The following is a 25989-nucleotide window of genomic DNA, read 5'->3' on the forward strand; positions in this document are numbered from 1 at the left end:
CTTTGCCTAGCGCAGGGGCTCAAACCCCAATCAAAGAGCCATTCCTCCCACACACCCACCCCCCCAAAAAAGTGGGAAATAAACTTTCCCAATACTGTAGGGCAACAGCAGAAATAAAACACCCAGGCAGTTGGCCAAAACACAGAGTACTTAGACTGGAGTAAAACCCAAGACCTAACCTGGATCTTACATGAGAGGAGGAGTACCATGCAGGGAAAAGGGCAGGTATTCCAGAGTCAGAAGCCACATGCAACTCTGCCTTTTCCACCAGTGACATGGCCTGAGCAAGAGCCTCCACTGCCCAATGTGTAAAAGGCAGGAAGGTATGATAGTTTGAGGCAAAAAAGGAAGTATCATGTGAAAATGAAATCCTATGAAATACCAACTGGTGATATCTTCCAAATATTCCCTCTCGTGTGCCCAAGTAGATGGGAGATGTTTGCTGTATCTGTTGTGTGATGTACTTCATTCAGGCTCTCCACATCTGCAGTCTGGTTCATTCTGTGATATAGGATAAGATTTAGGCAAAATCATCCCCATTTTACAGATGGGGAAAGCCAGGCAAAGTAGAGGAGCATGTGAGGGACTGATGCTTATGGTTACAGCTGAAGACACTTGGCAAGGGGAACCAGAAGACTGATGGCTGCCAGTTCAGGGCTCTTTCCAGCCATTTACATACTTGTTTTTAAGGTGCGGTAAGCATCAGCAGGTAATATAATTCCATGTTTTATCATCCCTGGTGTGGAGTAAAAGATGTAGAAAACTGTGCCATCATCACCATCATCATTATCATTATCACTATCGTGTCCCCATTATTTGTAAACCCATTTTCCCCTTTGCCTGTGGTGGCTTAATTTCCCTGGAAACACTGTTTTCATTGTACAATCATGAGCTGTGGACACTAGTCCATGGGGTCATATAAAGCCACAATCAAGCTGCATGATAAACGATGGTCCTGTAGTCTCCCTCTCCTGGCTGGGGTAGCTCATGGCTTCACATCAGAACAGATGAACTCCTGACACCACAAGATAGGGCATGACCAAGGGATTCTCAGTGTTAACAGGCTGGATACCCTCTCTGGAGAGTCTAGTCCACAATCAGCAGGTGAAGAGATAACAATACTGAATGGATCTAGAGCACTTAGCATGATGATTTATCAGCCTTAGAAAGCACTTGGCAGGACTCTGTATCGTTACTGCATGCACTTCAAATGCAGAATGGCACAGCCGCAAAAGGACATTTTGTGATTTCAAAGAGCTCATTTCTAGTCTAAACCAGGACACTTTCTAGCTGTGAGAACTCAAGCAAGTCTCAACCTCCCTGCACCACAGTTTACTTATCTGCAAAATGGGATATGACATAAAGTTTCAATGACATGATGGTGATGACCAATCGACTGATTGATTCACAGGCATAGCACAAGTCCTATTACCATATTCATTTTTGGCAAGCAGAATAATCAGGATTAGAACTTAGTGAAACAGGTTTTTCTTTTCTACAAATGAGATTGCAGTAATATGCTGCAGTGAACTCCTACAGTGAAAAGAGACTGATTCCAGAATTTCCCACTTCTTCAAGGCCCAGTCAACGGACAGCAAAAAGTTAGATGCCATGTTCTATTTGCTAAAGGTTTATGTCTGTGATGAATTAGTAAAGTTCAAGTGTGTGTTTGTATACCTCTTGCACAAGCTAAATTTTCAATTAAAAGGACTTATCATTAGAACTGTTAGCTTTGAAGGTAGGTTTGCTGAACCCACCTCTCTAGCTTGATATGCAATATCTTGCAAGTTTAAATGCAATTTGCAGAATTGCAAGTATAGTTTTGTTTCCTAAAGTCTATAAAGGAGATGAATGCCCTTGTTTTAGGAAACAGTCGTAGGTATTATGAATTTTCTAAATGTTCTTCCCTTAAGAGGCATTAAGAGATTAATACAACTCTCTCTCCTCCAACGGAGTAGAGCTCCATGGGACAAGGTGCCAGGCAGTCCTTCACTCAGTTCCCTGGGGCCCAGGATGGGGGGCTATCAACAGGAGAAAATTACAGTGGTGAGGCCAGTGAGGAAATTCAGGTACCCCGTCCTCAGTGGGTGGGAGTGTGTCAGGGCCAGTTGGAAATGGATGTCAAAACCAGACTGTCAATCCTGAGGCTTTAGCCAGCAATGGAATAAAGGTAGTGGCCCAAACAGGGATGTTACTCAACCAAGATAAACTCCCCAGTGTCAACCAATACCTGTGGGGAGCATCTTGTCAATTGCCAGCATGCATTTGCCAGTATGAGCCAGGTTCACTTAAGCAGAATAGGACAAAATAAATACTTTCCTAGTTGCAAACTCCAGATATCTGCTCATCTAAATATTTTGAAATACTTTGCTTAAAATGTGTAGCTCTATTTTTTAATGTGGACTTCAAAAGTTACAGTGTGGGACTAGCAGTTACCTAATCAATCCGTCTGCTCACAGGCAGTCTTCCTTCACTTAGACCAAGCAGATGAAGTTCTATCCTTAGGAGTCCAAAGAAGACAAGCCTGCAGATTTCCCAGGTGATTTTCCTAGAAGTTTGTTTTGTTCTGTTTTTTGTTTTCAGTGGCTAGCCAGTACAGGGATCAAACCCTAGACCTTGGTTTTATCACCACCATGCTCTAACCAACTGAGCTAACCAGCCAGCCCCCCTATAAATTTAACCATGTTACTGGAGGGAGGAGGCAGGAACTTCTCCTGGACATCGTGCTTCCCAGTTCTAAAATCACCAAGCCAACATTGACCTTACCTTCTCTATTTTGGCTTTATCCCTGGTATATCCTAATATATATCCTAATGACACTTATTCATAAAGATTTTCTAATACATCAAATTTGCTTTATTTCCAGGGGCATCAAAACAGGGATTATACATTGTAAAAAGTATTCTCTAGAGGCTAAGCAAACAGCCAAGTCTAAACATCCTTAACTCATTTATCAGGCAGGAAGGTGGAAGCTCCCTGGTATCTCGGGACAGGTGCACAATTAGAACCAGAAGCCTTACCCCATGCAGCTGGACAGGTGCCGGGGATTAAACCAGGAGGCTAACAGTGGAGCCCCCTCCAGACTTGTAACACGTGGGCCCTTACACGGAGAACCAGCACTTAATCTCCCTTCCAGCAGGCCACAGCCCTCATGCCAGCCACTGTGACACCATTCCTTCCCCAGCCCCTCCTCAAAGAAAGAGCTGGGGATTCTGCCAGAGTCACTACTTTCCCTCTGAAAAAGGGATCCCAGCGGCATCTGTGCACTACTTGGATAACTTCTCTAAGTCCATCTGAGAAAAGTCTTACAGGGTTAGACTTCTGAACTGTCATTTGAAAGGAAAGGAGCCGCTCTCAGCCTTCCAGTCAACTTCCCGTCCGTCCGAGACACTGTCCACACAAACACACACACATAGACAAGCTCACTGACAAAGCGCCTCTTAGCCTCCCAGAGGAACTGGGGCCCTGTCTGCAGCACTGCAGAGGTGCCCCTGACATTCTGACTTATTTTTTGAGGCAAGAAGTTATTAAGAGCGCAGCACACACTGTCCAATATGCCTCGCGGGCGTTCCCTCCATCGTGCAGATCCGTCTGTAGAGGAGAGTGCTGGTCACAGCAGCAGCAATCATCGTACCTTATGTATTAGGTATTTTTCTAAGTACTTTATGTACATAATTTCCAATCCTCACATCTGCCCTCTGACTCAAGTTTTTTCTTTTTCTTCTACTGGTGCTAAAACGGAGGTTCACAGAAGTGTGGACACATGCTCAAGGGCACACCGCTCACCAGCAGTGCGACAGAGCCAGGATGTAGGCGCAGATCCACCTCGATGCAAAGCCTGGGCTCCTCACGCTGCTCCACGTCAGCCCTTCTCACAGTGAGAATGAAGTGGAAAAGGGAACATGGGTTCCAAGTCCGATGTGTCGGTTAGCTAAATCTCCTTGGAAATAATTGATAACCCAGGGTGTGTGGTTGAAATAGAATTGGCTTCCTTGATGAGTTTCTTTTTTCCTTGCAGACATTTTGGCTTTCTACTCTGAGTGCTTTTCTTTTCTCTTAATCTACTTTCAGCACATGAACATTTGCACATATTAATAACACCCTCCTTTGCATCTCGTCAAAGTGCAAGTGCCCTTGGGTGTGTGCCCACCCTCATTACCCACCCTCCCCTGTAAATTCTCCTCTGCTTTGCCAGTCCGTGTCTTTTTTTTTTCTCAAGTAAGCCATGTAGAATAAAACCGCGCTTGCTCTGTAAATGAAAATGAGTCTGGACAGAGAGGGATAAATCGTGCAGCGTGTGAGGAAGACAGGTCCTGTGAAACACTACCTCTCCTTCCACACCCTGGACGGTTTCACAATCATTTGTGAACATGAGAATGGGAATTGCAGCCCCCAGAAACCTGAGCTAATTTTTTAAAAAGCTTTAATAATAATAATTAATAATAATAAGGCTACTGTAAGTGGAGAGGATTACTAAGCTATAGACCACGTTATTTAATAACAGGCTCTGCACCTGCAGGCTAGCTTTCATTTCATGAACCTAGGCACTTCGTGAAGCATTGATCCATCAAGCATTCCACTCCTCTCCCTGGAACGATCCCCTCTTCTCTCTCTCTTCCCTGCTCTGCTTCTGCCTCCTCTGGCTACCCTCACTCATCCTTTGGGGCTCATGTTAGCTATCATTCCCCTAAAAGTCTGACCTGACTCCCCAGATCTGGGTTAGGAAACCCTCCATCACAGTTCTACAAAACCCTGTTCACAATCCTTCCTCCCACTCCCACTCTTTACCAACTAGAAGATACGCACATCCATGAAGATAAACCACTCACTGATGTGATGATCCTTCCAATGATGACACCTTGAAATTCATGGGTCTCCCTAGCTCTACTCACAGTTGCTCCACTGCGTCTGATCCACCCGTCCTCATGGCCACACCCTGGGCTTTGTCATCACCCAAAAGTCTTGAACCCTGATATTCTACTCTTTGGCAATATTCTCCTGTGTTCTGAGTTCTCTCTCACCTCCTTATTCCTGCTACACTTGCCCCCGGCCTCACAGAGTATTCCAGTTTCTTGGCTTCTCTATTTTTTCACAACCAGCAGCACTATTCCTTCCCTACCAAGGCTACATCCCCAGATGGGTTATCTGAAATCTCATATGTCTGCTGATCTTGATTATACTGCATCCCTATTTTTCTACCATATTGCTCAGGAAAATTCCCAGTCTTGAGTCAATGCTCCAGTCCCCTTTCTCCATCCCTACATCCACCAGCTACATGTGGCTGACTAAAACCCAGCAGCTCACAGGGTTGGCTCACTGCATATACATGGCTTCCTAATTCATCTGAGCCTTGGGCAATACCCCACAAACCTTTCACTTGTCCTTGGTCAGCACCCTCTTCCATCTCCTGAGATAATTATTCCAAATGTTCATCATCTGTTGCCCACTCAGCCTTTAGGTTCCTTTTTTTCCCACAGATAATCTTGCCTCATACTTTACCAATAAAATTGAGGTTATGAATTGTGGCCTCCCTCATCTTTTCTAATGCCTACCTGTTAACTTAAGTACAGTATATTATTCTGCTAGGGCTGCCATAACAAAATACCATAAACTGTGTGGCTTAAACAACAGAAATTTACTTTCTCACAGTTCTGAAGGCTGGAAATTCCAAGATCAAGATTCCAGCAGGGTTCAATTTCTGATGAGGACCCACTTCCTGGCCTGTAGAGATGGCTGCCTTCTCACTGTGTCATCACATGGCCTTTCTTCCATACATGTGCACACACAGAGAGAAAGAGAGAGCTTTCTAGTGTCAATTCTTATAAGGACTGATCCTACGGGATCAGGGCTCCACCCTTATAACCTCATTTAATCGTAATTAACTCCTTATTCCAAGTACAGCTGCATTTCAATGTATGAATGGGGGGTGGGGGAGAGTCACACACATTTAGCCCATAGCATACAGCCACAGCTATTTAGATTCCTTCCCTCTGAACTCAGAAGAGGTGTTATTCTTCCCCCACTCCCATCAATAGTCAACCTTCCACCCAGGACCTTACTCCCATCTACCTGGACACCATCTCCTCTTGAACCTTGATCTAAAAGTTATCCCACCCTCTGTCTCTTCTATGGAGAACATGAAAGTAGTACAGGGCAGCATCCCAGACTTCAAAGAATTTGAAATATGCTTGGAGAGACAAAATTAAGAGGCATTGGACAAATATTAAAGCAGACAGGCAGGACAGGTAAAATCTTCAGCCTAATATAGTCTCATGAATCTTCCATCCAATCATTAAAAAGTCAGTACTGGAAGAGACCACAAGGTCATTGATACTCCTGTCCCAGGCAGGCATCCAACTAAATGGGCCAAGAAAGATGGTTGTCTAGCCATGTATTAAAAACCTCCCGAGACAAAAACCCCAACAAGTTTCCATCCCTCATTGGCAGTTGCACTGCCCTTAGGAGCATTCAGAAGGGATATATTTTGATGGTGAGTCAAGTCCTTCAATTTTCTCCTATTTCTTAAAATGCCTCATTCAAAAAGACCGCAGGCAATCGACTAAAATTACTTTCTGGAAATGAATAATGTGAAACTCTGGGAAAGTACAGTCAACCCTGGGATTATCAGAGTTTTGACAGCTCAATTTCTTCTTGGAAGATTAGATGGGCTCTGAGACATAACCTGAAAGAGTAGGGTGGCCTTTGCCTGGTAGCCAAGGGTAACCTGAGCATTTCTGGGGAGACACACACACAAACACACACACACACACACACATACACACACACATGTGCTTGTGCACAAGCTTTTTGCCCCAACCAGAATCTCTGACATCCCTCTGCCTGCTTTTTCATTTCTCCCTGGGATGCTTGGTCTGAAGCTTTGAACTTTGCCTGGCCTGCTTGGTGGAAATCACCCAACCCTCTTGCAGTGACTGACAGAGGCTTTGCAACAAGCTCATTAACCCTGAGTAATCAGCTAAACCCTAATCAGGAATCACTAGGCTGACACTGTCTGCTGGCCATGAAGTAACTCCACTTTTCCTCTGGCATACGGCATCACAGATAGACACTGGAGCCTAAGAGTGAGGCCCACTGCACAAGGGCAGCCAGAATCCAACAAAGAAGATCCCTGCCAATGAATGTGAGACCTGCTGTTATAGTCATTATCAGAGGAAAATTCCTGCTTATAAATATTTCCCTATGATACAGCCAAATGTTATGTCCAAGACACATATCACCCAGATTTTCCACTCCTAAAATGGTTTTCCTTCTTGGATGGATTTAATCACTAAAATGCATGGAGAAGGCTTGAAGGTATTACAAAACAATGTGAAACTGTATTTTAAACAACAGGGAACAAAATTAAGGACAGGACTAAGAACCTAGACCTATCTCCACTACTAATGATACAACAATGAGCAAGTCTGAGTCGTCTGCATCTGTGACACGAGACCTCATGTATCCATAGAGGGAAATGAGAGAAGAACTAGTAACACAATGCAGCTTATGTGAAGTGAAGATGATGCACATATTTATGACATTATTATTGTTGCATATTTATAAAAAAGGACTCCACTTTTAATAAAAGAAACTAAAATAATTTAATGTCTTAGTTTACTCGTTTCAAATGATTAGCTTTCCCATCAACTTTAACAGACATCATGGCATGGAAGGAAAGAGTAGTATATGGGGGTCATTTTACTTCATTTTACCCAATGAGAAAAAAATCCAAGGCTCACAGAGGTTAAATGGCTTACACAGGATCTCACAGCTTTTACATGTCTGGTGCCAAATTCCATCCCAAGATCTCTGATTCCAAAATATGGTTTATTCTACATAAAAGGAAGATGCTACAGATACTACACAGCTTATTCATGAAACCTGCAGTTTATTGCCCCTCCTAGAATATCCTTGCTATTTACAATAAACACTACATCAAATTTAAAACCTCCCTGAAGCCTTCCAAGCTCACCTGCTCTAGCCAGGTCCAGCCTCAACAATGAATACATGCAACTCTGCAAAATTATTTGCAGACATAACAGCTATTCAAAAAGAATAAGACTCAGGGGAATTGCTAGTACAAGAGGCATAGTTCAGTGATTTTGCTGGTCGCTTAATATTCATATAGAAATAGATATTTTTCATTAGCTATGACAGCTTTGGTGTGGTCTTCAAGAAAAACAGCTACTTTTATAGACTATAATAGTCAGATAAGGAATTCTCCATGAGAAGAGTTTCAAACAGAATACTTCTGCTGTAGAAATAGATCCCAAAACTTAACTAATGTTTATATGAAGTTCTTTGAAATATAGTTTGCCTATTTAAGGAATGGGCTGCAGCAGTGTTTCAAACACAAATGTTAACACAAGTACTTTTAAATCTTCTAGAAGCTTTATTTTTTTTTAATTTAAAATCTTTAAGAGGAAACAGGTGAAATCTATTTTTACAATATATTGCATTTAATTCAATAGATCCAAAATATTTTACTTCAACCTACACTCAACAAAATTATTATAAGATATCTTACACTCTTTTTATTCACACACTAAGTCCTAGATATCAGAGTTCACTACATTTCAAGTACTCAGTAGCCATATACAGCTAGTGGCTACTGTATTGGACAGAGAGGTTAGAGACATCTACTCATCTGGAGGGAAGCCCATGGTGCATTTTTAGGGGAAAAAAGTACAAGGTAGAGAATATTATATAGTAAGAGCCCATGTTTAGAGTAGAAAAGTTACACAAGTTATAGATGTTTGTGTGGGCTTGTATGAGCATGAAGAAAGACCTTGAAGAGTATACGCATCTGAATTTTAACACTGATTATTTCTTCATGATAGGATTTGAGGGTATTGGGTAGTAGATTACTAGCTTTTTTTGTACACCTTTTTGGATTATTTCACATATTACAATGAACCTGTGCTAATTTGGTAATTTTCCTTTATTCTGTTGAATAAATTGGCAAAGTGGGTGCTAAGGTTTGAATGTCTCCTCCCAAACTCATTTAAAATTTAATTGCCTATGTAATATATTGGGAGTTGGGACTTTCAAGAGGTGATTATTAATAATGCCATTATTGCAAGAGTGGGTTAGTTATCTCAGGAGTGGGCTCCTGATAAGAGGGCAAGTTTGGCCCCTTTTTTCTGTCTGGCATGCTCAAACAATGTGTTGTCTTCAAGAGATTCACCTCAGATGAAGAGTGAAAGGACAGAAAAAGATACACCATGCAAACAGAAACAGAAAATGATCTGGAGTACCTATTCTTATATCATGTAAGATAGACTGTAAACCGAAAACCATGAAGAAAGTTAAAGAAGACCACTACATAATGATAAAAGGGTCTATCCAGCAAGAAGACATAAGTATATATTCATAAATATATATTCACACAACATCAGAGCAGCCAGATATATAAAGCAAACACTGTTAGACTGAAGAAAGAGATAGACATTATTACCATAATAGCAAGGGACCTGAACACCCGACTCTCAACATTGGACAGATCATCTAGGCAAAAAATCAACAGAGAAACACAAACTGACTGACTTTAGACCAAATGGACAAGGCAGACATCTACAGAACATTTCATCCAACAACCTCAGAATGTTCATTCTTCTTATCAGCACACAGAACATTCTCCAGGACAGACCACATGTTAGGTCACAAAGCGAGTCTCAACAAATTCAAAAAAATTGCAATTATTCCATGTACTTTTTAGATTATTATGGGTTAAAACTAGAAATCAAAAAATGAAACTCTGGACTATACAAATACATGGAAATTAAACAACATTCTACTTAATAACATACAGGTTCAAGAAGAAATTAAATAGGAAACCAAAAAATTTATTGAAATTAATGAAAATAATGAAACAGCATACCCAAACCTGTGGGATACTGCAAAAGCAGAACTTACTTCAGGAGAATGGAAAGATGGCAAGTAAATACCTAACACTTCGCCTTAAAGAACTAGAGAAACAAGAACAATCCAAACCCAACGTTAGTAGATGGAAAAAAATGATTAAGATCAGAGCAGAACCAAATGAAATAGAAACTCAAAAAATGATACAAAAGATGAATGAAACAAAAAGTTGTTTTTTCAAGAAGAAAAAAAAGTTGACAAGCCATTAGCAAGGCTAACTATCAAAAGAAGAGAGAAGACACAAATAACAACAATTAGAAATGGAAAAGGTGATATTACAAGGGATACCTCAGAAATACAAGGAATCATTAGAGACTACTATAAACAACCATATGCCAACAAATTTGAAAATCTGGAGGGAATGGATAAATTTCTGGACACACACAAACTACCGAGACTGAACCAAGAAGACACAGAAAATGTGAACAGACCAATAGCAATCAAAGAGATCAAAGCTGTAATCAGCAGTCTCCCAACAAAGAAAAGCCCAGGACTGAATGGCTTCACTGCAGAATTCTGACAAACCTTTAAAGAAGAATTAATACCAATTCTCTACAAACTCTTCCTAAAAAATGAAAAAGAGGCCATTCTGCCAAACTCATTCTATGCGGCAAACATAACCCTGATACCAAAGCCTGACAAAGATACAACAAAAAATGAAAACTGCAGGCCAATATCTTTGATGAATACAGATGAAAAAGTTCTCAATAATATACTAGCTAATAGAATACAGCAATGCAAACATAAAATTATACACCACGATCAACTGCGATTCATCCCAGGGATGCAAGATTTGTTCAACATATGCAACTCAATAAATACGATCCACCACATCAAAAAAATCAAAGACAAAAACCATATGATCATAAATGCTAAAAAAGCATTTGACAAAATTCAACATTCTTTCATGATAAAGACTCTCTATAAATTGGGTATAGAAGGAAAGTGTCTCAACACAATTATAGCCATATATGACAAACCCACTGCCAATATCATCCTGAATGGGGAAAAGTTGAAAGCTTTTCCCTTAAGAACAAGAACTAGAAAAGGATGCCCACTTTCACCACTCCTATTCAACATAATGTTGGAGGTACTAGCCAGAGCAATTAGGGAAAAGAAGGAAATACAGGGCTTCCAGATTGGAAAAGATGAAGTCAAACTGTCCCTATTTGGAGGTGACATGATCCTATACATAGAACAGCCTAAACACTCTACAAAAAAAAAAAAAAAAACTCTTAGATTTGATAAATGATTTCAGAAAAGTTGCAGGATACAAAATCAATACACAAAAATCAGCAGCATTTTTATACCCCAACAATGAACTAGCAGAAAAAGAAAACAAGAAAGCTAGACTATTTATAATAGTCATCAAAAAGAAAAATATTACCAAGGAATAAATTTAACCAAGGATGTGAAAAATCTCTACACTGAGAACAACAAACCACTGTTGAAAGAAATTACAGAGGACACAAGAAGAGGGAAAGAAATCCCATTCTCTTGGATTGGTAGAATTAACACTGTGAAAATGTCCAAACTACCTGAAGAGATCTACAGATTCAATGCAATCCCCATCAAAATTCCAATGGCATTCTTCTCAGAAATGGAAAAAACAATTCTAATATTCATATGGAACAACAAAAGACCATGAATAGCCAAAGCAATCCTGAGCAAAAATAATAAATAAAGTCAGAGGCATAACACTACCTGCCTTTAAACTATACTACAAAGCTATAGTAACCAAAACAGCATGGTGCTGGCATAAAAACAAACACATGGGCCAATGGAACAGAACAGAGAATCCAGAAATCAACACATACACCTACAGCAATCAGATCTTCCACAAAGGCACCAAGACTACACACTGGGGAAGTGGCTGCCTCTTTAGTAAATGGTGCTGGGAAAACTGGGTATCCATATGTAAAAGAATGAAACTAGACCTGTACCTCTTGCCAACTACCAAAGTCAAAAGACAAATACTGTATATTCTCACTTATATGTGGGAGCTAATAAAAATAAATAAACATACAAATGGGGCAACGGGGAAGAATACACAACAATCCAATAATTCCTTGAATTTGTTAAGTGAACAGATATGATGTTGATGGGGGGAGGGGAGTGGACGGAGGAATTGGTAAAGGGACATGAAAATCAACTACAGGGTATATTGATAAATTTAAAAAAAATAAAAGCAAAAAAAGTATCCTCCTATAAAATTTAGAGCCTTTTAAAATATAAAGGGCCAGCCTTCATTCATCTGGTGTCTGCATTTGGATTTAGTTACTAGGATTTCTAACAGCGAAGCCTGTATGCATTGAGGTCTTTGAGTGAAGTAACAATCTGCAGGAGAAAGTATTGTGAGCCACCTTCTTCACCAAAATAACAACCTTCAGGTCTTTAGCAGGTATCACAGGTTGGGTTCTATGAGAATCAGACTCTGAGATGAAGATTACAAGGCAGGAAGTTTACTGGAGATTCCTTTCTAGATCAATAACTGTGAGGGAGTAAAGGAGGCAGGAATGGACGGAGAGAAAGGTTGAGCTTCATTTGCTAAAACAAGGGCCTCAGGCAATTCCACTGAGAGACCTAAAGCTACGATTGTCCTGCAAAGTTTTCTAAAATTGGGAAAAGGAGGCTGGGTGTTTATATTCCCACAATGACAGTCATTGGATATAGGCTGCCCCAGGAATGGGATCTAACCTCACAAGAGGTGGCTCTCTTCAGGTAAAAACAATCACCAGAAGGGGGACTCAGCTGCAGCTGTTAGCCCTCAGAACTTCCAGCAGCTGAGAAACAGGTGCAAGCAGCACACCACAGCATCCACTACAGCATAGAACCTGGGGAAGAGCTATCTGAGCCAGTGTGCCTTACCCTCCTCTGCCTCAGCCCTAGCAAACCCTTTCTCAGCCCTTCCTTGTGTCTGAAGGCTCCTAATTATCACAATTGTTTTTTAAAATGTCATAACAAAAATTAAAGCTGTACAACATAATGCCTATAGTTGGCAATATAGAAGAAAGTAGATCTCATGTTAAGTGTTCTTACCAAAAAAAAAAAAAAAAAATTAAAAAAAAAACCAAGGGACACAGGGAAGATTTGGAAGATGTTGGACATGTTTATCATATTGATTGTGGTGATGGTATCATGGGTGTTCACATGTATCCAAACTCACCATATTATACACATTAAATATGCACAGTTCTTTTGAAAGAAAAGAAAGAGAAAGAAAGAAAGAGAAAGAAGAAAAGGGAAGAAAGAGAGAAAGGGAAAGAGACATGAAGGAAGGAAAGAAGGGAGGGAGGAAAAAGGGAGGGAAAGAGGAGAGAAGGAGAGAGAAACAGAGATAGAGAAGAAGAAGAAAAACAGCCCTGGGTAATTCTAAAGAAATTGCTTCAATTATCAATTTTTTAATTGCTTAAAGTAATACTTGCTTATATGCTCAAAGTTATTCCTAATCTTATTTGGACTCATATTTGTCCAATTTGTACATGACTCATATAAATCTATTTTTACTAGGACTTGTAGTTGGCTTTCCAATTGTTAACATAACAAGCGTGTGCTTTCACCTTGCCACTAAGACTCTTAATCATAGTTTCCCAAGCTTCTTAATCACAGTATTTCTTATACTAAACCCACTTTTCTTATGAAAACATTCTTCTTGGGGATCCATGATTTTCTGTTCTAATTCGGATAAGGTACTTTTTAGTCCTGATAGAAGTATATCATCCTGGGATGTCTATTTACTGCACTGCTGGGTTAGGTCCAAAATAATATTCATGGCTTTCTCTAAAATAACTATTGATGTTTATCACTCCATTTTGAAAGTTCACATTTCAAGTGTATTAGTGAACCATAAACATAAATTAGATAAGTTGTTTCACTGGTCCTTTCAACAGTTTTTTTCCCCTGAACTGGCAATTAATTGTCGTTAATTCTATTGGCATAAAAAGTTAAGTCCAATTCAGTTTAATTAATTAATTAATTTAATTAAGGGTAATCTGGCCAGTCCTCAAAATGTGCCTGCAAATGGTTCCATGTCTTCAGGTGATGAGTGGTAGTCACAGGTATTTTATACTTTCACCTTTTGTCTAGTCAGGGCACCTGGCCCCCGTGTCTCTCCTGCTGTATATTTATTTCACTGTCCTCTGTCACCTGCATTATCTGTGTCTTTGAGGAGGAGGAGCTCCCAGATGAAGTTGGAGTTGCAAACAGAGCCTGAACAGTTGTCCAGAGAGCCTGAATCAGTGACAGATCTTATGTCTAGCATTTTAGAACTGTTAGGATACTACCCTTTAGGTCAATGCTGTACACACCATACTACTGACAGCACTGTGTCCCATGAGATGTAGTGCATGTCCTTCCATAAAGAGGCTGCTGCACACAGAAGTGTTAGAATCTGCATACTGTAATCCCCCAAAGAGACATAAGGCACAGGGGCACGGTAATCTGTTTCACTTTGGTAATCCGGTAATTCCCAGATTTACTCCACCAGAGAACACTTTTCCAGTGGAATCCTAACACTTCAAAGAACAAATGTGTTCTTGACCAAACAGTTTAGGAGGCTGTGGTGATTTTCTCTGTTAAAAAAAAAAAAAAAAGGAAAGAAAGCAAGCATTTGTTGGGACAGGCACTATGCTAAATAGTTAGCCCTCATTTTCTCAATTTATTCTCATACTGAATCCTACAAGGAATGCCTTTTTCTCATAAGGAGAACAAACTTGTTCAAGGTCAAACAGCTCTTAAGGTGCTGAGCTGGGTATCACACTCATTAAGTCCGTACTATTTAGAAATGTGTTTTTTTTACTTTCCAAATATTTAGCTCTTGTCCAAACATCTTTTTGTCATTGATTTCTACTTTAATTCCATTGGTGTCAGAGAATATATTTTTAATGATTTCAATTCTATTTACCTTGTTGAGATTTGTTTTATGACTCAGAATATTATTAATTAAGGTAATTATCCCATGCTCATCTGAAAATAAAGTGTGTTCAGGGTTTGGGGTATAGAATATGGAGTGTTCTATAAATGTCAATTAAGTTGACTGATGTGCCATCAAGTCTTCTGTGACACTGCAATTGCTGTCTGTTACCAGCAACTGCTGAGAGGAGAGTATTGACGTCTCCAACTGTAATTGGGTGTGTGTCCATCTCCCCTCATGTATTTTGAAGACCTGCTGTTAGATGTACACACATTTAGGATTGTTTTGTCTTCTTGATGAATTTACCTCTTTAGCAGGCTGTGATATCCCTCTTTAGTTCTGGTAATACTTTTTGTTCTGAAGTCTACTTTATCTAATATTAATATAACCACGCCAGCTTTCTTTTGTTTAGTGTTAGCATGTAATATCTCTTTCCATCATTTTACTTTTAATATTTCTATGTCACTATATGTAAAGAATCAAGTTGTCATTTTTTATTTTTCCCATATCGCTTTTAACATTGATGTTAAGTCCATTTACACTGAAGATGATAATTCACATGTTTAGATTTAAATCTACCTTCTTGGTAGATTCACCTATTCTTAATTCCTTCCCCTTTTCTGCCTGTTTCTAAATTAATTGAGCATTTTTATGATTCTATTTTATCTCCATAATTTGTTTACTAGTCATTCCTCTTTTTTAAATGTTTAGATGGTTGCTCTAGGGCTTACAATATATAACTTTAATATAGCACAGGCTACTTTCAAATATATTACACTACTTCACATTTACTATACGAAACATATAATATGTCCCAAATTTTTACCTCACAATTTTTATGGTATATTTTATTTTTCTATATATTATAATTACAACAATACAGAGTCACTATTTTGCTTTAGATAATTATATTTTAGAATTTTAAATGAGAAATTAAATGTCTTTTATCTTTAGCTTTGTTTCTACTATTTTTTATTTCTTTGTATATAACCAGACTTTCTCTCATATCAAATTCCTTTTTCCTGAAGACCTTCCTTTAATAATAGTTCTTTTAGCACAGAACTTCTGACAGTGAATTGTCATCTTTTATTTATTTATTTTTGAGGGGGATTAAAGGTATTTATTTCACCTTCATTTTTGAAAGACATTTTCACTGAGCATAGAACTCTGCGTTTCCAGCCTGTCTTGTGTTTTGTTTTAGTACTTGCAAAACAACCCTGCATTATCTTTTGCCTTGCAAACTTTCTGACAGGAAGTCTGCTCTAATTCTTTATGCTCCCTCTGAGCAAAATGTGTCTTTTTTTCTGGCTACCTTCAAACTATTCTCTTTGTCTTGATTTTCAGCAATTCAGCTCTAATGTGACTATGTATTTTGTTTATTTGTTCTTTTAATTTGTCCTGCTCTGGGTTCTCTAGGCTTCTTGGGTCTTCGGTTTGATGTATTTCATTATTTGAGGGAAATTCTCATCCATTATTTCTTCACCCACTTTTCTTCTTTTTCCTTCTGGGATTCCAAGTACGTATGTACTAGACCAATTCATATTGTTTCACAGCTCTTAGATACCCTGAAATTCGCCCCCCCTACACACACTTTATTCTTTTAGTTTTTAAGTTTGAATAATGTCTATTGACTTATCTTCAAGTTCACTGGTTCTTCCCTCTGCTATATCAACTTGTTTGATGAGCCCATCAAAGAAATTCTTCATCTCTAATACCATCTTTGTATTTCTACAATTTGGTGATTTCTTCTAGTTTTCTTCTCTCTGCTGAAATTTCAGATCTATTCAGATATATTGTCAACCTGTTTACTAGATTTTTAAAAACCATTTTCATTGCAGTTACATAATTTAATGTCTCCGTTATGGTCTAAGTCTTTGTGTTCCCCAAAAATTCATATGGTGAAGCAACAATCATCTGTATGACTGTATTTGAATACAGGGCCTGTAAGGAAATGATTGTGGTTAAGTGAGATCATAAGGGTGGGACCTAATCCAATAGGGCTGATGCCCTTATGAGAAGAGGAAGAGACACCAGAACACTCTCTCTCTCCACCATATGAAAACAGTGAGAAGGCAGCTCTCTGCAAGCTAGAAAGGACACTCTTACCAGGAGCCAAACTGGCAGACACCTTGAAGTTGGACTTCCAGCTTTCAGAACTATGAGAAGTCAGTTTCTGCTGTGTAAGTCACCTATTCTACAGTATTTTGTTATGGAAGCCCCAGGTGAGAAATACAGTCACTGTTTGATAATTTCAACATCTGTGTCATCTCTGAGTCTAATCCATCAGTTGTTTTGTCTCTTGACCATGGGTTATTCCTTTTGGCATTTTTAGTGCTTTGTAATTTTTAATTGAACGCCAGAATTGTGTCCAGAATATTAGAACTGACGTAAACAGCATTTACTCCTGCAATGTACAAGCCTCATCTTGTATCAGGCTGTTAGTATTGGAGGCTAATCAGGCTGTTAATCTAGTCAGGAGCTGAACTGAGTATGGCTTATGTTGTTGGTAGAGTTACCTGCAGTGGACCACAGGCTTCACGTTCCTCTAGAGGTCAGCTATGATTGCCCGGGAGCTGGGGTGCACGAGCTTTTTCTCAGTGTTAGTCCTTCACCCTTCACTTTCAGCAGTCCCTAGACACCTGTTGCTTGTCACTCTGTGCTATGCACATAGTGGGAGCAGAGGGGATTATTTCTCTGTTGGCCTGACATACTCTGAGTCTTAGGGAAGCCCTATGCTCAAGAGCCCAGGAGTGAGGTTTTTTCAGTGTTCTTGCCTCGACTCTCTGATTCAGCCAAATGCCGCCTTTTATCTACAGGAGGTCTCAGCGGTGGTTTCCTGCCCCTGTCCTAGACCTCAGCTTGGCATACATTATATAATTACTCCTTGTCTGCTTCAGTCTGGATTCCACCAAATTTCTCTCTTTCTCACATGAACACTTCACAATGTCCATGTTGTTCTTAACATTCTGACTTCTTTACCATACTGACCCTCTGTCCGCTCTTTGCTCCCACTACAACAAGACTTGCTTCGCACATGTGAGGAAAATGGAGTCAGTTTAGTCAAGCACTCTCACCTCATATCCTGCTGGGTATGATTCAGTGCATCCATTGCAAACAAGTGACATAGGAGTAGAGTTAGTGCACACGCACGCCCGTGTACCCCTTGGTTTGTTGCCGCTTTTGTGTGTACATTTTGGTATGGAAGGCAGCAGCTCTGAACCCTAGCCGGTGGAACTCGCAACTAAAAATAAAGCATATCCACTTTGCTGGCAGCTGCTTGGTTTTTCTTTTGACTACCTGGCTCAGGACCTGCACAGGACAGGGTAGAAGGGTCTGTGGTCCAGCCCCACAGTACCCGTTTCAAGTTGTCATTCCATGCAAAACTTTCCCTGACTACCAACTCTCCTGTACAGCTGGTCTCCCAGCTGCAATGCAAGTCTGCCTAGACCACGAATTGTCTCATGTATTTCATATCTTCAGTATTGAAAATAAATGCTCTTCATAATGCTCAGTTCACATTTCTTGAAGATGATAGTGCTGCTAGGAATTACTTCATAAACTAAAACTTCTTAAATGACTCTGTGTGAGGAAAATGGAGTTAGCCCAGTCAGGCCCTCTCGCCTCATGTCCAGCTGAGTATGATTCAGCACATCCTTTGTAAAGTTATGTAAGAGCAGAGTTAGTGTGCATGCACCCCTGTGTACCCCTTGGCTCGTTGCCACCGGTGTGTAGTCTTCAGTGTGGAAGGCAGCGGCTCTGAACTGCTGGTCGGCAGAGCTCACATCTGAAGAATAAGGCATGTCCACTTTGCTGCCGGCTGCTCAGTTTTTCTTTCGACTACCTGACTCAGGACCTGTACAGGACGGGGCAGAGTGGTCTGTGATCCAGGCCGACACTCTCGATGAGTTAAATTTTCTCAGGCTGTTGTCCCATCTTTAAATTCTCTCTACTGTCATGATGAGCCATTGTCTGGAAGAAAAAAGATAATTAGGCTATATACTATATTAGAATTTACAAAATTTTATGCCTGTGTTTTCCTATGCAATAGGAAACATTATTGCTTGTCCCCCTATAATCTTCTCCTAATATTCATTTCCACACGTTTACTTCATCACAAAGTTAAAAGACACTGGAGGGTAAATTTATTCTTAGGTTTTTTTTTATTTTTGGTGACTGTTATAAATGGGCCTGCTTTCTTGAATTCGTTTTCTGCTAGTTTGTTATTGGAGTATAAATATACTACTTATTTTTGCACATTGATTTGGTATTAAACAAATTTACTGAATTTGTTTAGCAGTTCTAAGAGTTTTTTGGTAGAATCTTTAGATTTTTCTACATACGAGATCATGTCATCTGCAAACAGGGACAGTTTCTCTTCTTTTCCTATCTGGATGCCCTTTATTTATTTCTCTTGCCTGATTGCTCTGGCTAGTACTTCCAATACTACATTAAATAGTAGTGGTGAGAGTGGGCATCCTTGTCTTGTTCCTGTTCTTATAGGAAAAGCTTTCAGCTTTTTCCCACTCAAGATAATATTGGCAGTGGGTTTGTCATATACGGCTTTTATTGTGTTGAGATACTTTCCTTCTGTACCTAATTTGTTAAGAGTCTTTATCATAAAAGGGATATTGAACATCATCAAATCCTTTTTCTACATCTATTGTGATAATTGTACGGTTTTCATCCTTGATTTTGCTGACATGATGTATCATATTTATTGACTTGCATATGTTGAACCATACTTGCATCCCTGGGATGAGTCCCATTTGATCATGGCATATAATATTTTTAATGTACTGTTGTATTCTATTTGGTAATATTTTACTGAGAATCTTTGCATCTTTGTTCATCAAGGAAATTGGCCTGTTTTCTCTTTTTTTTTGTTGTATCTTTGTCTGATTTTGTTATCAAGGTGAGGCTGGCCTCATAGAATGAGTTTGGGAGAATGGCCTGTTTCAATTTTTTGGAATCATTTGAAAAGACAACCTACAGAATGGGAGAATGAATTTACAAACTATACATCAGATGAGGAATTAATATCCAGAAATATGAGGAACTCAAACAACTTAACAACAAAAAAACAAATAGTCTGATTACAAAATGGACAAATGAGCTGAACAGACATTTCTCGAAGGAAGACATACAAATGGCCAACAATTACATGAAAAGACTCTCAACATCACTAAGCATCAGGGAAGCAAATGAAAACCACATTGAGATATTATCTTATCCCAATTAGACTAGCTATTATCAAAAAAAGAGACAGAATAACAAATGCTAGTGAGGATGTGGAGAAAGGGGAACGCTCCTACACTGTTGGTGGGACTGTAAATTAGTGCGGCCATTATGGAAAACAGTATGGAAGTTTCTCAAACAACTATAGATAGAATTGCCATACAACCCAGGAATCCCACTACCTGGTATATACCCAAAGGAATGGAAATCATCATGTCAAAGGGACATCTGTACTCCCATGTTCATCGCAGCTCTATTCACAATAGCCAAGATATGGAACCAACCTAAGTGTCCATCAATGGAGGAGTAGATGAGAAAAATGTGGTATATATACACAATGGAATACTACTCAGCCATGAAAAAGAATGAAATTATGCCATTCACAGCTACATGGATGAGCTTAGAGAAAATTATCTTAAGTGAAATAAGCCAGCCACAGAAAGAGAAATATCACATCCTCACTGATAGTGGGAGATTTAAAAAAATAAAGGAGAGAGAGAGAGAGAAGGAAGGAAGGAAGGGAGGAAGGGAGGGAAAGAAAGAAAGAAAGAAAGAAAGATCATTCACAATAATACATGAGTTTTTGAAAGAAAGCAGAGCTGTGGTTAGTAGAGGTGGGAAAGTGGGAAGGAGAGAAAGGTTAGTGAGAAATTCATTAAGAGTCACAAAGAATTATCATGTTTTGTAATGATGAACATACTCATTATCCTGATTTGATCATTACATACTGTACACAGGTATTGATATTCAACTCTGTACCCCACAAATATGTACAATCAATTCTATTTCAGTAAATAAATAAACAAACCCAACCCAAAAAAATAAGACACTGGAGGAACTTTGGTTTTTTTATTAAATACAAAAGGATAAATGTAGAAGAGTAGATGACCGCTCGAACAGCAAGGGGCTGGAGGTCTGGTGGGACATGAATGTGTATTTCCCCTGGTGTTTATTTTTTTCTTTCATTTTTTCTCTTTAATGAAAATTTCCAAAAAGGTTACAGAATAGTAATGAATTGAATTTTGTTATGGTGTGAATGTTTAGTCCTACAAAACTCATGTTAAAATTAAATTCCCAATGTGGCAGTATTAAAAACTGGGGTCTTGAAGAGGTGATTGGGTCATATGGGTTAATCTATTCATGGATTAATGGGTTAATAGGTTAATGAATTAGTGGATTATCATAGGACTGAGACTGGTGGTCCTATAAGAACAGGAAGAAAGACCTAAGCTAACATGCTCAGTCCACTGCTGTGCGATGCCCTATTGTGCTTTGGGACTCTGCAGAAAGTCTCCACCAGTATCAAGTCCCTCTTCAGATACCACCCACCAGATCTCGGACTTCCCAGCCTTTATACCTATAAGAAATAAAACTCTTGCCTTTATAAATTACCCACTTTCAGGTATTCTGTTATAAAAAACAGAAAATGAACTAATGAACATAACTTTCTTAAAAAATCATCCCAGATTACAACCAGTAATCCGAGTAACCCAGACCTTGTCAGTAACCCCGACCTTGTCAGCTTTTCATGATTAATGATGTCATATTATCAGTAACAAACAATTAATTCACTGATATATTATCCCATCTGAAAAACCCATGGTGTCTTGTCCTTCAAATATTACCCTACATAGTAGGTATTTGTTGTTTTTTTATTATTCTATTTTTATTCTTTTATCCACTTTTTATTCTATTTTCTTCCAGCATTAATTACAGGTTTCACTTTTTAATAAACCCCTCTTCCACTATAGAACTGTTATGCCCACAATTTTCCCAAGGTCATCTACCTGAAAACTGCCCCTTCTTCCAGTTCCTGCAGGTCTCTAATGTTACGGCTCCTATTGCTACAAAAACTGTCTTTTCAAAAAGCTTCTCTCTCTGAGGGAATGAGAGACCCACTTCCTTTTATTGGGCCATTTTTAATTCACCATCATGCTACCTTACAAGTCTGGAGTACCTTCTCTGACTTCACAGAAAGGCCAGTATTTCCAAAAGGAATTACAAGGTAGAGAAGGAGCATTTAAAAAGAAAACTTTATACTAATTATATCTTTCATACAGTCCAAGCAAAAAAACAACAAAGAACATAAACCATCACTATGAGTCACCTTGTGATTGTTTCCATTTCCTAACTTTACTCAAAGAACTCTTCTTTATTTTCTCATTCATTGAATTACCAACAATTATTTGTTGGATTTTATGTCAGTTACTGTTCCACATTCTAAGAAAACAACTATGATCATCTTCCATTTGAGAAATGCAGTATCCTACTCACAGAAATCAGGGAGGCCCCCTGGACAAATTCTTCATTAATAAGAACTTAATTTAACAAATATAGTTATCTGGCCTGAAGACTTCCAGAATTCATCCCTGCAAGCAGTCCTTGGTGGTCCCTGGCATTCCAAGTCTTCCAGAACAATTCACAGCTGTATGTGAGCCCTTAAAAACATCCGCTCAGAGTTCCTCAGCAGCAGTTGGTGTGACTTACAGGTATGCGTGCTATAGGTTTCTGTGTATCTAGGCAGCAAATCTGAAAACACACACACACACACACACACACACACACACACACACACACACACATATTTTCAAGCAAAATTTAGAGGTGTTCAGTCTAATGACAAAGGGAAACATATTCCTAACTGTCCCTTCCTTCTCTTATGTGCAATTGTTTCATTCATAATGGAATTTGAGCTTTATTATTATTCTGGTGGAGAGGAGTGTTCAACAGCTGAGGCTTATATCTCTTCTTTTTTTTTTAATTTTAATTTTTAAATTGTAAATTGATAAATTACAGTTGTATATATTTATGGGGTATGAAGTTGTATTGTGATTTATGATACTATGTGAAATAATCAAATAAAGCTAAGGAATATATCCATCACCTCCTACTTACCATTTTTTGTGGGGAGTACATTTAAAATTTAATCTCTTAGTGATTTGCAATGTGCAATACATTATTATTTGCTATATTCACTATGCTGTCAATACATGTCAAGGTAAAAAACAACAAAACTCATTTCTCCTGTGTAATTAAAGCTTTGTACCCTTTGGCCATCATCTCCTTATCGCCCCCACTCTTCCTAACCTCTGCTAATCACCATTCTACTCTCTGCTTCTTTGTATTCGATTGCTTTAGATTCCACGTCTAAGTGAGAACATGCAATATTTGCTTTCCTGTGCCTGGCTTATTTTGCCTAGCATAATATTCTCCATTACATTCATATTGTGGCAGATGACAAAATTCTTTCTTTTTTAAGGCTGAATAGTATTTCATTGTGTATATGTACCACATTTTTTTTTTATCCATTCATCTGCTGATGGACACTTAGGTTGATTCTATAACTTGGCTATTGTGAATAGTGCTGCAAAGAACATGGAATACTGACTTCATTTCCTTTGGATATATGCCCAGAAGTGGGATTGCTGAACCACATGGTAATTCTATTTTCAGTTTTTTTTTTTTTTTTTTTTTTTGTCTTTTTCGTGACGGCACTCAGCCAGTGAGTGCACTAGCCAGTCCTATACGGGATCCGAACCCGCGGCGGGAGCGTCGCCGTGCTCCCAAGCGCTGCACTCTCCTGAGTGCGCCACGGGGTCGGCCCCTATTTTCAGTTTTTTGAAGAACTTCCACACAGTTGTCAATAATGGCTGTACTAATTTACGTTACCACCCACAATGTATAAGGGATCTCTTTTCTCTACACCCTCACAAACATGTTATCTTTTATCTTTTTGATAATAGCAATTTTGACAGGTGTGAGGTGATATCTCTTTTTCCCCCATTTTTATTGAAAAATAAATGATAATACATATTTATGGGGTAAAGTTAAATATCAATGCCTGTGTACAATGTGTGATCATCAAACCAGGATAATTAGCTTATTCATCATTACAAAACATAGTCATTCCTTGTGTCCATTGACCAATTTCTTGCTACCCCCACTTCCCCTTTCCTACCTCTAGTAACAACAGTTCTGTTCACTCCTTCTGAAAGTTCAGCACATTACTGGGATTGTCAGTTGTTGTTTGTTTGTTTCTTTCTTTCTTTAGCTCCCACTTATGAGTGAGGACATGTGGTATTTCTCTTTCTGTGCCTGGCTTGTTTCATTTAATGTAATTTTCTCCAAGCTCATTCATGTTGCTGCCAATGGCAGAATTTCATTCTTTTTATGGCAGAGTATTATTCCATTGTGTATATATATCACATTTTCCTTATCCAGTCATCCCTCAGTGGACATTTAGTTTGATTCCATATTTTGGCTATTATAAATAGAGCTGTGATAAACATGGGAGTGCAGGTATCCCTTCGACATTGATGATTCCCATTCTTTTTGCTATAGAAATATCCAGTAGTGGTATTTCTGGATTGTATTGTAGTTCTATCTGTAGTTGTTTGAGAAACCTCCATACTGTTTTCCATAATGGCTGTACTAATTTACAATCCCACCAATAGTTTGGAAAGGTTTCCTTTTCTCCATATCCTTGCCAGCATTTGTTCTTCTGTGTTTTTGATAATAGCCAGTCTAACTGGGGTGAGATGATATCTCTCTGTGGTTTTGATATGCATTTCCCCAATGCTGAGTGATGTTGAGAATTTTAAAATACTAATGACATTCTTCAGAGAAATAGAAAAACAATCCTAACATTCATATGGAACAGCAAAAGACCCTAAAGCAATCCTGAACCAAAAAATAAAGCTGGAGGCATCACACTACCTGACTTCAAATTGTCCTACAAAGCTTTAGTGACCAAAACAGCATAGTACTGGCATAAAAGCAGACATATGGACCAATGGAACAGAATAGAGAACCCCCCAATCAACCTGTGTACTTACAGCCAACTGATCTTTAACAAAGGCACCAAGAACATGCACTGGAGAAAGACTGCCTCTCCTGCAAATGGTGCTGGGAAAACTGTATATTCATGTTTAGAAGAATGAAACTAGACCCATACATCTTGCTATATACCCAAATCAACTCAAAATGGATCAAAGACATAAATATAAGACCTGAAACTATAAAATTACTAGATGAAAACATAGGGGAAACACTTCAGGAAGTAGGAGTGGGCAAAGATTTTATGAATCAGACTGCAAAAACACAGGCAACAAAAGAAAAAATAAACAAATGGAATTACATAAAACCGTAAAGCTTCTGCACAGCATAAGAAACAAAGTGAAAAGACAACCTATGGAATAGGAGAAAATATTTGCAAACTGTACATTGGACAAGGGATTAATATCCAAAATAAACAAGTAACACAAACAACAGTAATGACAAAGTTGATTTAAAAATGGGCAAAGGAATAAAGTTAACCAAGGATGTGAAAAATCTCTACAATGAGAACTACAAACCACTGTTGAGAGAAATTAAAGAGGACACAACCAGATGGAAAGATATTCCATGCTCTTGGATCATAAGAACTAATATTGTGAAAATATCCATATTACACAAAGCAATCTACAGATTCAATGCAATACCCATCAAAATTCCAAGGACATTTTTTTCAGAAATGGAAAAAAACTACACAGACATTTATATGGAATAACAAAAGACCATGCATGGCCAAGGGAATCCTAAGCAGAAAAATTAAAAAAAAAAAGCAGGGGGCATAACACTACCTGAATTTAAACTATACTACAAAGGTATAATAACAAAAACAGCATGGTACTGGCATAAAAACAGACACACAAAGCAATGGAATAGAATAGAGAATCTGGAAATCAACCAATACACCTACAGCCATCTGATCTTTTACAAAGGCACCAAGTCTACACACTGGGGAAGTGACTGCCTCTTCAGCAAATGGTCCTGGGAAAACTGGATATTCATATGTAGGAGAATGAAACTAGACCCGCACCTCTCCCCATATACCAAAATCAACTCAAAATGGATTAAAGAATTAAATATACATCCCAAAA

Source organism: Cynocephalus volans, chromosome 11 (genome assembly GCF_027409185.1).
Source record: "Cynocephalus volans isolate mCynVol1 chromosome 11, mCynVol1.pri, whole genome shotgun sequence".
Lineage (NCBI taxonomy): Eukaryota > Metazoa > Chordata > Mammalia > Dermoptera > Cynocephalidae > Cynocephalus > Cynocephalus volans.